Source organism: Pinus tabuliformis, chromosome 4_2, assembly GCF_031772625.1.
Source record: "Pinus tabuliformis cultivar Carrire ecotype Pingquan chromosome 4_2, CPIR1, whole genome shotgun sequence".
In the NCBI taxonomy this organism is placed as follows: Eukaryota; Viridiplantae; Streptophyta; class Pinopsida; order Pinales; family Pinaceae; genus Pinus; species Pinus tabuliformis.
Window position 1 is genome coordinate 652,243,405 of NC_142304.1, and position 16,487 is coordinate 652,259,891.

Below are 16,487 nucleotides of genomic sequence, written 5' to 3' on the forward strand. Positions count from 1 at the left end.
ACACTGTCTTTGCTTCATCATGCAATTATTAGTCTTAGATTCTCATTTGCAGAAGTTGATACTAGTTGTGGTTACATGGTCAGGTTCATGATTTCTTAGTTTGCATAGCTATTTCACATGATTTCATTGCAAATAAAATGTTGTTCATTTTCTTTGCTGTTATTTAGGTCAAATTAGGTTAAAACAGCTAGATCTATGGTTTTCTTAGTCCTTGTTAGTTATTTTTGAAAAATCACATGTAGAGCACCTGGGAAACCTCCTTTCCTACCCTTACCCCATCCACGCAACCTGCTTTGTCCTCCAACTTAGATTCTTTCCTCTCATTTGCTACGTTTTCTCCCTTTGCCCTAATTTCTACATTCTTGTGCATCATTGCTCCCTCCATCCTTGAACCAAATCCAATCGCTCCTTAGCCTCATGCACCAGGTCGTAGACCCCTTAACATCCTTATCCAACCTCCATTTCCAGTTTCCCACCATTTTTCCTCCATCAACCTTCCAAAATCCTCTTTTCGAAACATCTTGCAGAAATTTCAAAACATCCTGTAGAACCCCTGCAGACTTCCTGTAGAAGCTCACGAAAGCGATTTCTTGAGATCTGATCACTGTGAAACTCTCTGGAAGGGTGCTAGGGACCCCTTAGACCCTCTTCTAACATTCCCAACCTCCTGCAAACATTTCCTTTCGCCAATCCACCTCTGCATAGTAAAAAACAGTTAAAGCACATGCACAATAATTCTGCCAACTTACTCAAAAATACAAAAAGATGTTTCTTTTCATATTTCACTTTAGAAGTAGCCTAGTCACTTGCATTTTACCTTTCTAAGAGTCAATGGCATTCCTTTCTGTAGCTTTCATCATTTTTCTTGAACCAGGAGGGTTACTCGATAAAACTAGGGTTTGCTAGGGTTTGCATTTCCTTTCCGCTTTTCGCTTCTTTCTGCAAGTAGATTAGCCTCCTTTGAGTTAGCTTTCATCAATCAGTTAAAAAGCTTCTTCTAAGAGCTCATAGAAGTTGGCTTAAGCTCCTAGCGGACTTGTGCCAGCTGACCAAGTGACAACCGTGACAAGAGCTAGTACTTGTGCATCAAGCACCGTCGCTTCCAAGTTTGTTACAAACTACCGGGTTGATAAAAGTAAAGAAGGGAGTCCCAGGAGTTGCATCATTATTGCTGCAATACTGGGGCCCACCATCTTTTTAGCGTCGTTGCCGGGGAAGCGTCAGAGTATTGGTGATTGCTGCTTTTCTTCTATTTTCCACTACAACCTTCTACTAAGTAGTTTATTTCATTTCCATTATGCAATTTTGTTTCTACAAAAGTAGATTAGCATTTCCTGCTTTCATAGATTAGCATTTCAATTCCACAATTTCAATTCTGCAAGTGTATATTAGCATTTCAATTTCACAATTTCAATTCTGCAAGCATAGACTAGCATTTCATTCCTGCAATTTCATTTGAACAAAATAGATTAGTCATCTCCTGATTTCATTTTAATTCCGCATTTTCATTTCAGCAAGATAGTTAGTTGCAGTTCAATCTATTTTAGTTTTGAAGGTACAAGCAGAAAAAAATAAAAAAAATAAAAAAAATAAAAAAAATCAACCAAAAATATTTCCTTTCATGCCTTGTAGGAGTAGAGATAATTCAGAAAAATGATTGCACAGCACCCCCACTGCTTCACACAGCCAACCTTCTCTCTTCTCCGATGGTTGTGCTTAAAGAACCCTTAGGTGGACAACAAGACATATTTGAAGAGCTTATAGGGGAGAAGAAGATGAAAACATTCCTCTGGAGGAAATGGCTGCAAACAGAAATGTTGGGAGCAATATCTTTTCTTCCAATTCATCCTTTTATGTTGGAAAAGGTGAATGTGAAAATATGCTGGAAGATTTCAAGAGCGAGATGAGGCCGTTTCTTGCCATTCAACTGGATACCTTGCGGATCCAAAGGAAGCAAGAGGAAGCCAAGAGGGTTTTGGCCATATTTTGTCCCTAGTGCACTAGAAAGTATCCTAGGAATGAATGTCCATTGCACTCCATAGAAGTGTGTTTTTTCTGTGGAAAAGACCACCCTACAGATCAGTTCCCTTCCTTACCTAGAATCAAATTTGCATATTAGAGGGCTAAAGGAGCCACTGAACCACTCTATTATATGAACCAAAGGAGGCCACATGGACCCATACCTTACCTGCAGGGAATGCAAGGGACATCCCAGACCTATTACAACCCCTATCAAGCCACTTCCATGCCTCCTTAGGGTCCCCCTACTCATCTTTCCTGGTCCACACCCCCTCCTTGGTCGGATCCAACTCCATATTATGCCCAACCAGCTACTCATTCATTTCACTCTTATGCTCAACCAAAGCCTTAGTGGAATGCACCTCATCAAGGGTGGTGACCCCAGTACAACACTCCTCCCGCTCCTTTTCCTCCACTACCTGCTCGACCACAACCATCGCCTCCTGATCCACTAAGGCAACCCCAAATTCCTGCCCAACCACAACCCTATCCACATCCATCTCCAATATACGCCCCCACTCAACCACCCATACCACCACTTCCAAACCCGCACATTGGGGTAGATCAACCCAATTTCAATACTAAGGCACAACATGTCCAAACAACTCCTATTGAGCTCAATGATATTCACCATAGCTCAGGAAGAGTATTGCAAAAAAGAGACTATATTGAAAGCATTGAAGGACGACATCCAAAAAAAGAAGATTAAAAAGAGGAGATCAAAGCACCATGGGCTGCACTTGATGAAGAGAGGACATCAGAATCAGGGATCGAGAGAGCTCCCTCATGGTTACCATCAAATCGTCCATGTAGTCAAGAGAAAAATCAGCAAAAATAGGAAGATGTGAGGGTCATGATAGAAGGTGACATGAAGAATGATCCAGATCAGCAAAAGGACCAAGGATATCAGAGCTATATTGAGATATGGTTCTAGATAGTCACTAAGTTACAACAGTACTCTCTTCCTCAGCTATGTTTAATCCCTTCAAAGTCAAATCATTTGGTCTTTGAAATCCGGATAGCTGTCAAAGCATGCATTTCAAGCCTCCACATCATTTTGTCCCTAATATCGATGTGCACATGGCTCCATTGGAAGTATTTTTATACTTGAAAATGACTTTGTTTTTCAAGTAGGGTAGGGTAGGAAAAAAAAATGAAAAGAGAGAAAAAAGAGAAAAATAAAAATATAAGGTGAAAACCTCCTCGGAGGTGCCTCAGATTGGCTCATGGATTGAAAACCTCCATGAGGTGGTCAATGGATTGGAAAGAAGAGAAAATAAACAGAGAATAAGATCCCTGGGTGAAAACCTCCCTTGGAGGTGCCCAAGGCAGGAAATTAGGGTGAAAACCTCTATGAGGCGCCCTAGTTGTTTTCAAAAAAAAAAGAGAAAAAGAAAAAGAAAAAGAAACCTAAATTCCATTGAATAATTTTAGGTTGCAAGAAGGAAATTGCAGGTCAGGGGGATCGCTCAAAACAAAGAAAGAGAAAGTTATGTGCCTTCTATAGGAAGTTCTGTGTCTTCTATAGGAAATTTTGTGTCTTCTACAAGAAGCCTACAAACAAGCCAAAATTGATCTCCGAAGAGGACCAAAAAGCTAGGAATATGTCCATGAGGCCTGCAAGCATCCATGTTTCCATCCCTCACCCTTCTCCATCATTTTTTCCATCTCATTGTGCTTCTTTCCTAAAAACTACGTGTTCTACAGGAAGTTCCTGTAGAAATTAGAGGATTTCTACGGGAAGCTAGAAATGGATTTCAAAAAGGCAATTTGGCGAATATCATAGCTTCCTCACAGGTTCATAAGTCCTCCTACAATCCTCAAACCTCTCTCCCATCAATTCCATGCCTGCATCACAACCCAAGCTCATTTTTTCTTACCATGCAAAAAACTACAAAATGCTTGGAAGCAAAAATAAATAGTGCTTAAATTTGTTTTTTCCCCTCATGTGAAAATTGTGCATCCATTTACAAAACCGTTATACGGAGAGTTTTATGGGGATTATGGCAACATGCCCGAGCAATTTCAGCCAATTCCGGTGCACGGTTTCCAAGAAATCTGCGTCCATCACCTTCAGCCATTTTTGCATTTTCTCCATATCCGTGCATCTGTTTCAAGATTTTTTTCATGTGAAGATTCACATGGGTGATAGTAACCTACCCAAGTAGTTTCAGCCAATTCTGGTGCATGGTTTCTGAGAAATTGATCTTTGTAATATTCAGCGATTTTCCATTTTTCTCAAAATATGTGCATCCATTGATCGCAATTTTGCTATGGGAGGTGCATAATGATGATAGGAACATGCTCAGAAAGTTTCAGATCGATCTGGTCTATCGCTCGGGAGCAATGGAGAAAACAAGTTTCTGCCTTATGAAAATTCAGCGTCAACAACATGAGGGTGAAAATTTGAACGTTGAAGCAGGCTCCTGCAGCGTAGATCCATACAGAGGATACCTGCACAAGAAAAATAACCACACATCAGACAACAAAAAACTTATAGCATAAAGGATCCAGGCATGCAGCAATAGAATATGAGCATGCAGCAGCAAAAAGGATCCAGCAACACGTCGACTTACAGGTATGTGTCTAAACCAGTTCCTCTATTTGCATCAATATGATTCGAAGGTGCATAAATGAATGAAATGGTGGGATTAAGCTAGGAAGCTAGCAATGTTGACCCAACAGTGCCTTGTTCATTTCTCTAGCACTCAGCCAGAAATCATGCAGCATATGTGTACAGTTAACTCACGTGAAATTTAAAAAAAACAGGGAATGTTGGTTGTTTGAACTCCAGTGCAACTGATCAAGAAAAGAACATACAGTTCATAATAGCACTGCAGTCTGCATGTGGCCACGTACACCTGGCCACTTCACTCCCTCACCACGAATCACACCGCAATTAAAAAGATGCTCGGCTGAAATTCACACCACCTACTGCTCATGTGCACTTGCAACATCCTCAACTGAAGTATGCATTCTCCGCTTCCACAAAATGATTAACTAGTCTTCCTCCATCGATTTTTCTACCTGTCTTCGAGATTTTGTTGCGTATCAGGCTCGCTCAAAGGCGCAGTGGCATTCTACACGAATCGGGGGGGGCTTCTATAGGAAGTATGGCACAACTTTCCGGAGCAAGGAAGCCTAGACTTTTCTTCGTCAAATTTGGAGTTCCGAGAGAGGTAGGCTCGAAAACACTCTTCCATGCATGGTAGGTTTAGAAAGGTGGTGAGGTGAACTATCTTGAATAAGAGAGTATGAGACAAGTCTGCCTGTGAGTCGAAAATAGCAATTTCCTGTGTGTAGCATGGAATTTCTCAGTCGGTTTTGTGTCAAAATTCTCCTCCACGGTTCCCATTAAAAAGTTTTCTCCTGTAGAAAAGATAAAGCACTGTGAGGGCTAACCTATGCATGAAGAATTCGAATTTACATGGTTGTATGTATGCTGGGGATGAAAATTGAGCTCTGTGCCCTGTCTGTGGAAACCTAATTCTTCCTTTGATACATGAACAACTGAGTTCTAGGAAGTAAAGGACTTGGAACCAGGGAATTGGTGCAATTTAAAATTTAAGCACCCAAGAGATCCTTTCCTGAAGTTCAAAGGAGGAAAACATAAACAACATTCCCTTTTCTGATCAGAGCATAAAACAGAGCACTCTCACCATGCCAGGGGGATTCATAACTCAGCATTATCCATGGTTATCATTTCAGGTTGCTGTGTGAACTTAGACATGGAATTGATTTACCTACATAAATGAAATTAAGCATAATTCCCTATTTTCTTCTTCAGTCACTGGTTGAATATGGGACAAAAATGAATGAAGAGATTCCAGACCAGTTGGCCCATCATGGGCTCATCAAATTATTAGTAGAAGACACCCTGCACACATACATTGTCCCCATATCATGGGAAATTTTTCGAAACATGTCCCGGGATGACAATATCAGAGTTTTGGCCGAAAATATCACCCCATCCAGCAGTGAGGAAGAAGAACACATTGAAAAAGGTGAGAAAACTAGTGATGAAGAAACGCAAGACATTCAGGCACAACAAGAATAGAAAGGAAAAGGAGAAATGGGGAAAATTGATGAGCCTAAAACTGTGGGAGGAATAATGGCACAAACACCCAAGGAGAAACGGTTGCAGAGTAGAGAAAAGAGGAATGAAGAAGTCCACACAGAGGAGGGCACAACCAAGGCAACCACACAGAAGCTGAAAGGAAAGACACACCCAGCCAAGCAGACCGAAACTGTTAAAACAGTTTCTACAGGAAGCATGAAAACAACTGACACAGTTTCTACAGGAAGTATAAAAATGGAGCAGCAAACGGAGAAATCACCTGAGATTTTAGCTAGGGAGGTAGCAGCTGTGCTTGCTTCCTTAAGCACATCTCCCAAGCAAAAAGGGAAGCAAAAAAGGGAGACCCCCATGTACTTTAAGGCAAGAAGGAGCACACAGATAAAGGTGGGCAGACCCAACCCAGAGTCAAAAGAGCCAATTACTATTGAGGACGCCACAACTAAACAAAAGGAGGATTCTCATTGAAATATAACCATCACCTATGAATGAGGAAGCCAAAAAACTTCACTTGGAGAGAGAGAATTCAGATGATGGACTCAAAGACAACTCTACAGGAAGCTGAGACAGTTCTACAGGAAGCTGAGAATTCTCTACAGGAAACTCTGGCTAAGCTAAGAGAGACCAAGAAATTGGAGGAAAAGGCAGCCAAACAATCACATGAAGAAGGAAAGACAAGGAAACATTTGATGAACAACAAAGAGAGGACAAGTTGCAGGCTGAGATTGAGGCACTAACAAAACTACTACAAGAAAAGGAGCACAGGCAGTGGGAAGAAGCAGAGAGAAAAGCATGGTTTCATGACTGAGAGGAGGACATCAGTTCAGAAGGTTGGCATGACAGGGAGACCACCAGTGCCATCAAAGATGAAGAGATAGATTAGTTTCTTAGAGGATGAGCAACACTTTTAGTAGGGGGTGATGATGAGCCCCAAAAATGGATAATTATATGGGCTCATTCAGCCTCCTAATTCGACTTAATCCACCATTTTCATTAGTTATTGCATGTTTTTTATTATTTTTATGCTAATAGAGTGAATTGGGTTAGTCATTATGCGAACAAGTCTAATGGGTGATTTGTGCAATTTTTTGGTCAATTTTGGGACAAAATCAAAGGATTTAATGAGCACTTGGCAGCCAAATTCGTGGAAGAACAAGGGAGAGGATTTGTAGGAAGGTGTCCCCTTCATTTACGGGTCCTTACCTTGAATTATCCACCATCAGCTTGGAGTTCAAGGGCCACCACATCTATTATCACAAGGGCAACTGAGCAAGGGCTAGTAAAGGTGCTGTTAACTACAAGTTTTGGCAACCGAGTTCCTAAAGTTTAGGAGGGCTACTGGAGTCCTCAATTTGTATAAATAAGAAGGCTTAGGGCCTCATTTCATTTAGTCACTTTGTAGGCAGAAGTTATCTAGTTTGTAGTTCGATTTTAGTCATTTTTCTTAGGCAGTAGGTTAGCTCTGCATTTCAGCACATTTTCAAGCTTTTTCTTGTGGACAGTTTTTGGAATGTAACATTTCTTGAGCAATAAAGATGAATCCAACTTTGCACCAACACTAATATTTTTTAGGAGGTTGTAGCTCTTGGGGTTGGGCCTAACCCAAGTGCCCAGTGCCTCCTTTGTTTACTTTTATGTGTTTTTGCTGCATTCTTAGAATAAAATCTGCTATTTAGATTTAAATCTTGTTTTGTTATTTAGGTTGCTTTTAATGATTAAAAATGCTTTTCATGTTGAGATTGATTTGATAGGTTAATAATAGAGAATATCTTTAGAAAAAGGCTATCAAGCACCTCTGATCTCACCTCTCCCTCAGTGGGACCATGAGCTGGGACCAAGGTGTCCTTGCTGCCACCAAAAAAGTTGTCTTTTGCTTCATCATGCAATTATTAGTGTTAGATTGTCATTTGTAGAAGTTGATACCAGTTGTGGTTACAGGCTCAAGTTCATGATTGCTTATTTTTCATAGCTATTTCACATGATTTCATTGCAAATAAACTGTTGTTCATTTTCTTTGATATTATTTAGGTTAGATTAGGTTAAAACAGCTAGATCTATGGTTTTCTTAGTCTTTGTTGGTTAGTTTTGAAAAATCACGTGAAGAGTGCCTGGGAAACCTCGTCTCCTACCCTTACCCCATCCATGCAACCTGCTTCATCCTTCAACTTAGATTCTTGCCTCTCATTCGCTATGTTTTCTCCATTTGCCCTAATTTCTACATTCTTGTGCACCATTGCTCCCTCCATCCTTGAACCAAATTCAATCACTCCTTCGCCTCATGCACCAGGTCGTAGACCCCTTAACATCCTTATCCAACATCCATTTCCACTTCCCCACCATTTTTCCTCCATCAATCTTCCAAAATCCTCTTTTCGGAACATCCTGTAGAAATTTCAAAACATCCTGTAGAACCCCTATAGAATTCCTGTAGAAGCTCACAAAGCGGTTTCTTGAGATCTGATCACTGTGAAACTCTCTAGAAGGGTGCTAGGGACCCATTAGGCCCTATTCTAACCTTACCAACCTCCTGCAAGCATTTCCTTTCGCCAATCCACCTCTGCATAGTCAAAAACAGTTAAAGCACATGCACAATAATTCTGCCAACTTACTCAAAAATACAAAAAGATGTTTCTTTTCAGATTTCACTTCAGAAGTAGCTTAGTCACATGAAATTTACCTTTCTAAGAGTCAATGTCATTCCTTTCTATATCTTTCATCATTTTTCTTGCACCAGTAGGGTTAGTTGGTAAAACTAGGGTTTGCTAGGATTTGCATTTGTTTTCTGCTTCTCGCTTCTTTCTGCAAGTAGATTAGCCTCCTTTGAGTTAGATTTCATCCATTAGTTAAAAATCTTCTTCTAGGAGCTCATAGAAGTTGGCTTAAGCTCCTAGCGGACTTGTGCCAGCTGACCAAGTTACAGCCATGGCAAGATCTAGTACTTGTGCATACAGCACCATCGCTTCCATGTTTGTTACAAACTACTGGGTTGATAAAAGTAAAGAAGGGAGTCCCAGGAGTTGTAGCATTATTGCTGCAATACTGGGGCCCACCAACAGTCTATCCTTATAGCTCCCTGTATTAACCCCATACTTGAACACAATCTCTTCAACCAAACTGCTTCCTTGCTTGCATGTGTGGCTGCCATGTATTCCGCCTTTGTAGTTTATAATGCCTCTACAAATTGTTTCTTACTCATCCAACTGACTAAACCTCCAAATAGGTCAAAAACATACCCACTTGTAGATCTTCTCTGATCTAGATCTCCAACCCAGTCTGACAAAGCCACGAATATCCAACACTGTGTCCAATCTTGGTCTTCCTTGGTAGCACCCGCTTCACTGTTGTCTAATGCTCCTTTTCTGGTTTTGACATAAACTTGCTCAATACTCCCACTACATGTGCAATGTCTAGTCTAGTATAGACCATTGCATAGATTAGGCTATTGACTGCACTTGCATATTGAACATGGGACATGTCCTCTTCCTCTTCTTGTGTCTTGGGACACTATTCAACAAATAACTTTACACCTACAGGAATAGGAACCTTCACCAGTTTACTATCCTACATATTAAATATATACAATATTGTCTCAACATACTTCTTCTGGTTTAACCGGATCTTCCTCTTTGCCTGATCTCTTTTAATTTCCATGTCTAAAATATAGTTTACACCACCAAGATGTTTCATGTTGAATTTGGAGGACAATTGGGTCTTCAAATCCTGGATAATTTCTTTTTCATTTCGAACCAACAACATATCATCCACATATAAGACCAAATAAATAACACGGTCACCAATTAATTTAAAAAACACACAGTGAACTACTTTGCTTCTGGTGAAGCCAAGTCCCTGTATAAATGTATCAAATTTTTGATACCACATCCTTGGTGACTGTTTTAACCCATAAAAATACTTCTTTAACTTGCATACCAGTTCTTTCTTACCCTTCACTGCAAAGGCTTCAGGTTGCTTCATGTAGATTTCCTCTTCCAGATTCCTGTGAAGAAATGTTGTCTTCACATCCATCTATTCTACCTCAAAATCAAAAGCAACAACAACAGATAAAAGTAATCTAATAGAAGTTACCTTGGCAATAGGAGAAAAAATATCAATGAAATCAATTCCTGACATCCAGGAATAACCTTTTGCTACCAACTAAGCTTTGTATTTCTCCACCTTTCCTTATGCATTTGTCTTCTTCTTAAACACCTATTTGCTAGCAATAGGATTCCTTCCAACCGGAAACTCTACCAAATCGCAAGCCTCATTTTTCTACAAAGATGACATTTCATCAACCATGCCCCCTTTCCAGAGTTTTCCATCCTCTGAATCTACTGCTTCCTTCACAGTTTTGGGATGATCATCTAGAATAAATAAAGCAAAATTTGAACATAAAGCAGATGGACTATACCTTTTTGGCTACCTTCTTTCTCAAACTGATCTTGTCACACCTGGAGTTTGTGGCTCTTCATCTTCTAATTCCTCCTCTGTTGTAGAGTCTGAATCTTCCTCCTTTAGCTCAAACTCTCTCTTCTTAGGTTCCTTTGGTTGGACTTTATATTTAATAACATCTTTCACCTCTCTGAACACCACATCTCAATTGTACACAACCTTCCTGGTTACTGGGTTCCAAAGCTTATAAACCTTTAAACCATCCTTATACCCAATAAATATGCACTTTTTAGATTTAGTATCCAACTTGGATCGTTTCTCCTTTGGAACATGTGCATATGCATCACATCCTAATACCCCCAGATGTTAAAGAGAGGGTTTCTTACCAGTCCATACCTCTTGTGGAGTTTTATCCTCCAACATTGATGAAGGTGATCTATTGACCAGGTAACGTGCTGTCTCCACTACTTCTCCCTAGAATTCTTGTCCTAACCCGGCACCACTGAGCATGTTTCTTGCCCTTTCCATCATCGTCTTGTTCATTCTTTCCACAACTATTTTTCTGAGGTGTATGTGGAGTAGTCCACTATCGTGCTATACCACACTTCTTACAGAATTCTTCAAATTCCTTACTACAAAACTTTCCACCGTTATTTTTCCTCGGCACCTTCATCTTCTTTTCTATCTAGTTTTCCACCAGAGCCTTGAATTCTTTAATCCTATCAAAGACTTCAGGTTTCTTCTGGAGGAAATATATCCATGTATTCCTTGAGAATTCATCTATAAATGATACATAGTACACAAACTTACCCAGTGATGGAACCTTCATAGGTCTAAACACATCACTATGCACAAGCTCTAATATATGTTTCATAATCTTACCACCAGAGGGGAAACTCACCCAATTCTGCTTCCATATACACAATTTTCACAGAAATCAAAATCTAGAGAGCTATTACTCATACCTTCTACCATACCATTACCATCAAGTATTCGAAGGTCCTTCTCTCCAATATGTCCAAGCCTTTGATTCCATAGCAAGGTCTTCTCTCCAGAGACCACTAGATTTTCTACTCCACTTTCAGGAACCAGAGAACTGTTGCACCCATCAATAACTGTGCTACCTTGGAGCTCGTATAGAGTTCCAATCTGAACTTCTCACATCAATACTAGTTCTCCCCGAACCATCTTGTAGGTATCCTTCTCGAACACTATTTTTACACCTACATCATCCAACTTTCTTACAGAAATAAAATTTCTAGATAATGCAGGAACATGCAGAACACCCAGAAGTGTTCTAACCCTTCCACCTTCCAACTTCAACTTTACCTTTTTGTGACCAACGATTCTAGCCTTCCTATCTATTATAAACATATTTGGGCATTGCAACACCAATCAAATATGTCAATAAACCAAGGGCTCTCAAACCCCTAAAAGTATTTTTTCATACCCTAAAGGATCAAGGTCAACTGATTACATCATTTCCTAGAAGTTCTCCCTGAGAAACTACTCAAAACTAGTCAAAACTAGACCATACAAACTGCTCCATCTTAAGGGTGTGATGCATCTCACCTACTGCACACAAAGGATGCAATGCACATTGAAAAGCTCTTCTGTAGGGTGCGATGAGTGAGAGCAGACAAATGGTAGAGGCAGTTTGCTAGGTGGAAACTAAAATAATCTTCTAGAAACTACTGATATGACACTTGCCTCTCTGAATTCGCCCAGGGATGAGTAAGAGATCATGAAATCTCCAAGTGGGACCAAGAACTATCAGGGAAATGACACTAATCAAAATCCTAGAAGCTAACTCACCCCCCTGCAAATATCTATATATGGATCCCTCATCCTAGAGATCCAAAGGCTGAAATTTTGTAATTTGTAAGGAAGTGTTGTTGGTTTCTCTTTGAGACATTGTATTATTGGGTGATCTTATGTTTTATGAGATGAAGAGGGCATTCATGCTGGGAGGATGATGCTGGATCAAACAGCTAGGTTGTAATCCTCTCTTCTACTACTTCTATCAATAAAGCTATTTATGTTTTCCTCCATATACTTGTATATTTCTGAATCTTGTATTTGTATATGCATTTGTATGGTTAATGTACATCTGATTCTACATTGTTTATGGTTATAGATCTCTATGCTTTGATGGTATTTTGTTGCTTTGATTCTACAGATGTTCTTTGAAGTGGGACAAGTGAGAAAGGAGTGGCGAAGCTCTATCAAAGGAGAGAGGAAACAAGTAAGGATCCAAGCGAAAGACTAAGGTTGGAACTCTCCACTTCTCTCTTATATATCTCTCATAAAGGAAAACACAAGTTACATTAAATTGTTTGTTTCTAATATAGCTACCCATCTTAGTGGGACTAGCAGCTCTGAATAGACACTAGTTTTCTCGATAACAAAATGGCGACTCCATTGGGGAGAGAATAGTTTGTTTGTTTTGTTACTGTTGTTTTCTTTATAAACTACGAACGAAGCCTGAAGTTAAGCCAGCTAGCCTTCGAACTGCTTTTTCTATACAACTACAAAGTAGATCAATGGTGCTTCAGTCAATCTCTGGGTTGGTCTATGAACTGAACGTCTGACTTGTAAACATCCTAAGTGCCCTGGTGGTAGCTCAAATAACCTCATTAGATCAGTCCCTATACTTTGTGTTTATTGCCTATCAAAAGCTCAGCCTAAGCCCCTAAACTTAGCTCCAAACTGTGAGTGAAAACCAAGCTCAGTCTCATCCGTGGACCATCACACTATCTCTCATTGGAAACTTGGATGCATTGCACCTCTCATATGTTGTAGGTGAGATGCATCCCTATTTCCCTATGTTATAGGTGCGATGATTGAGTGAGACTGTTTATGCCTTCAGATTTTGGTTTTTTCTTCCTTGTCTTCAGCTTTATTCAGTAGTTTTTCTGTCTATGATCAGTATATCACTGTTGAAACCTTATTCCTTTGCATTATTAAGCCTCCATTAATAAATAATTGTGAATGTTTTTTTATGTATTTTTCATCATTTACATTTCTCCTTTGCAAAATGTAGCTTAATCAAGCTGTCATCTTTTGATTTGAAAGTGTCGCAACTATCGTTTTCAGTTAAGAAATACAGTGTTGTAAAGTCTTCCTCTTTTAGATAGTTGATTACACTTTTACCATTGTACTTGATTTTGAAATTATTAGTATTTCAAGTGTTGAAAGAAATTTTAAATTTGAAATCGGAAAGTGTCATCTTAGTCTTCCTTTTGTTTCGAAAAGAGAAAGTTGTTAGTACTATTGCTTTGAAAGAAAATAGTTTAGATCTGTACTTAGCTTTCCTTTTGTCATTCTCACATTAAGGGAACTAAAAAACAAATACGTGCATGTGAATTTGCATTTAGACTGTATGCAGAAATTGATTTAGGAAAAGTGCATCTAGTGTGTGCTCTCTACTCTATGTTGAAAGAATTTTATTTCTCTTTCCTTAGTAGCTAGGATTTTCATTGCTAAAAAAAAGTAAACAACTATTTATCATCTTAGATTGCATGTTTAGGAATTGTATATCTACATCACGCAGTGAACCTTAAAGGTAAACTTCTTAAGAAAGATCAACTATAAAACAAACTTCAATGAACATAAAAATGCTTTGGAACCTAACACACAACATCTAGAAGTCTAGGCTAGAGACGTATTCTAGTGTCGTAAATCCTAGTAACTATCATTTTCATCGTAGGTTGGGTGATTCCTCCTCTTTGATATGAAAAGTGTCAGTGCGGACTTGTGCTCCCACGTACCGTCGAGTATATATTGGGAGACCACAATAGGCTATATCCTTTATCCTAAGGAAGCCATGTCTGTCGCCCTATCAATCGCAATGCACTAAACACAACATTCGGGAAGATTGACTGCCGTACGTAAAAAGTATTCTGTAGTTTTGAGATTGGTTTGGTAATCCTTCTGTCTAGATTTCCAAAGTAGTCACTTTCGTTCCTTTTCAAACTCCTTAAAATAAAAGGTCCATCTGAGCACTTGTCACTTTAGGCTCATTAAAAATTGAAGGCGACTAGAGGCACCTTTAACTTTTTCTCGACTCTTAAAAATTGAAAAAGCAATTTGTGTCAAAGCATCATAAAATTCATTTAATTCGGAATAACATTTTCCCCTTTTTATTTTGAGTTTATCAAGTAATCCGTAATCATGGAAGAAAGTCAATCAAAACCCCATCATTCCCGAAGACTAACGAGTAAACCATCTTTGACTCCAGAAATGAAACCATTCTAGGCCAAGCGATCTCGTTTAACTGGGTCAAAGTCTCCTGGTTTATTTGAAACTTGTGTTTCAACATCCTGAGAGACTCCAGTTACTCCAACTATTTCTAGTATTCCGACCTCTACAGAATAAGTTCCACAGTTACAAGAGGACATTAGAACTGATCCTGGGGTAATGGTAAAGACTTCTATTCCTGAACCAGCTGCATCTAGGACTGATTCAGAAGGTGTCATCCATCCAATATCTGTCGATGCAAAGTCTGTACCTTCTTCAACACCAGAAATATTTTACGGACCTGACGGTCTACCTCTTCCACTTGGAATGATTGCTATAGAAGAGATTGTGGAGGATCTTCCATCCAGTACCCCATTGTATTTTGGAACTGGGATCCACCTATGTCCTTCTACTACAGAAGTTAGTCATCCTTCATCACAAGTTCCTTTAGAATCGCTAGGAAGTTTTTTGGATAAACTCGATATGTCTGAACCACCATCGACATCTAGGACTGTGTCATCTGATACAGCAGTAGCAGAATCTCCTGCCACTACTCCGACAATGTCTGTTGATATACCATCTATCCCAACTAACTCTCAACCACTAGATGGAGTCCACCCAGGGATTGTTTCGACAACATGTTCTGTTCTTGTTTGTTCGCCTGGAAGATTATCTGGAATTGCTTATGTTGAGTCTCAGCAAATTGATCCTTCACAAGAGTATCAATTTGGGCAGTCTAGTCTACAAAGACCAATTTTACCTTTGAACACTGAATTGCCCCCATATGGGGGGCAATATGCCTTTTCATTGTTCCCTCCGAGAGAACAACCATATGAGAGTTTACAACAGAATTTGGGTCAAGTTGGAAATGCATCCAGTGGTTGGGTGCCAATACTGCCTCAAGAGCGAAGAGTTGTATATTCAATACAACCAAATCAACCTCTGTCAAATATTCCCACTACACCAGATATTGTGACAGTGTCACAAGTACAAGCGCTACCTGTTGTATGTCAACCTCAAGCCTCTCAGGTCGTGAGACAACAACCTCTTGTCTCCATGACTTAATCACAACTTCCAATTAGTGGCTCCTTAACTGAAGTGACTCAAGCTCAAACGGGTACTATCACCCCTCATCTTGGTCAAACATCTAGTATTGGACAATAGCAAATGCCCTCACAACCATGGCTGGTGCAATATCAACAACCGCAATTCCCGCAAGCTCACCGAGGACTTGAGCAACAAAGCTCTCTGGGCAATGGCCAACCGTATATTCAAAATGGTTACCATCAATCATATCATAATGGTTATGCCCATAAACCTTATCAAAGTTATCAGCTTCAAATACATTATGCTGGTATGCAAATACCCATTTCTCAGGCGATCCCATCTTATCTTGCATATGCTTCACCAAACCTGAATCAACAGTTGCCTTTCATCACAACTTTAGAATTACCAGATCTGAATAGGCTAACAAATGATCCAATTTCTTATGCCCCTTGGTGGCCGGCAATTCCTCACAAACTTCCGTCTGATATTCCTAAATTCAATGGAAATCTGAGTGAAGATCCGTCGAATCATGTGATGACCTTTCATCTGTGGTGTTCATCCAACATTCTCAATGATGACTCGATTAGGCTTCACCTCTTTTAGCGAACGCTAACTAGTCCGGTAGTGAAATGGTACATCGAATTGCATAGAGCTTCATTCGATAACTTCAGCACCCTTCCCACCACCTTTTTAACCCATTTTCAGTTACCAATAA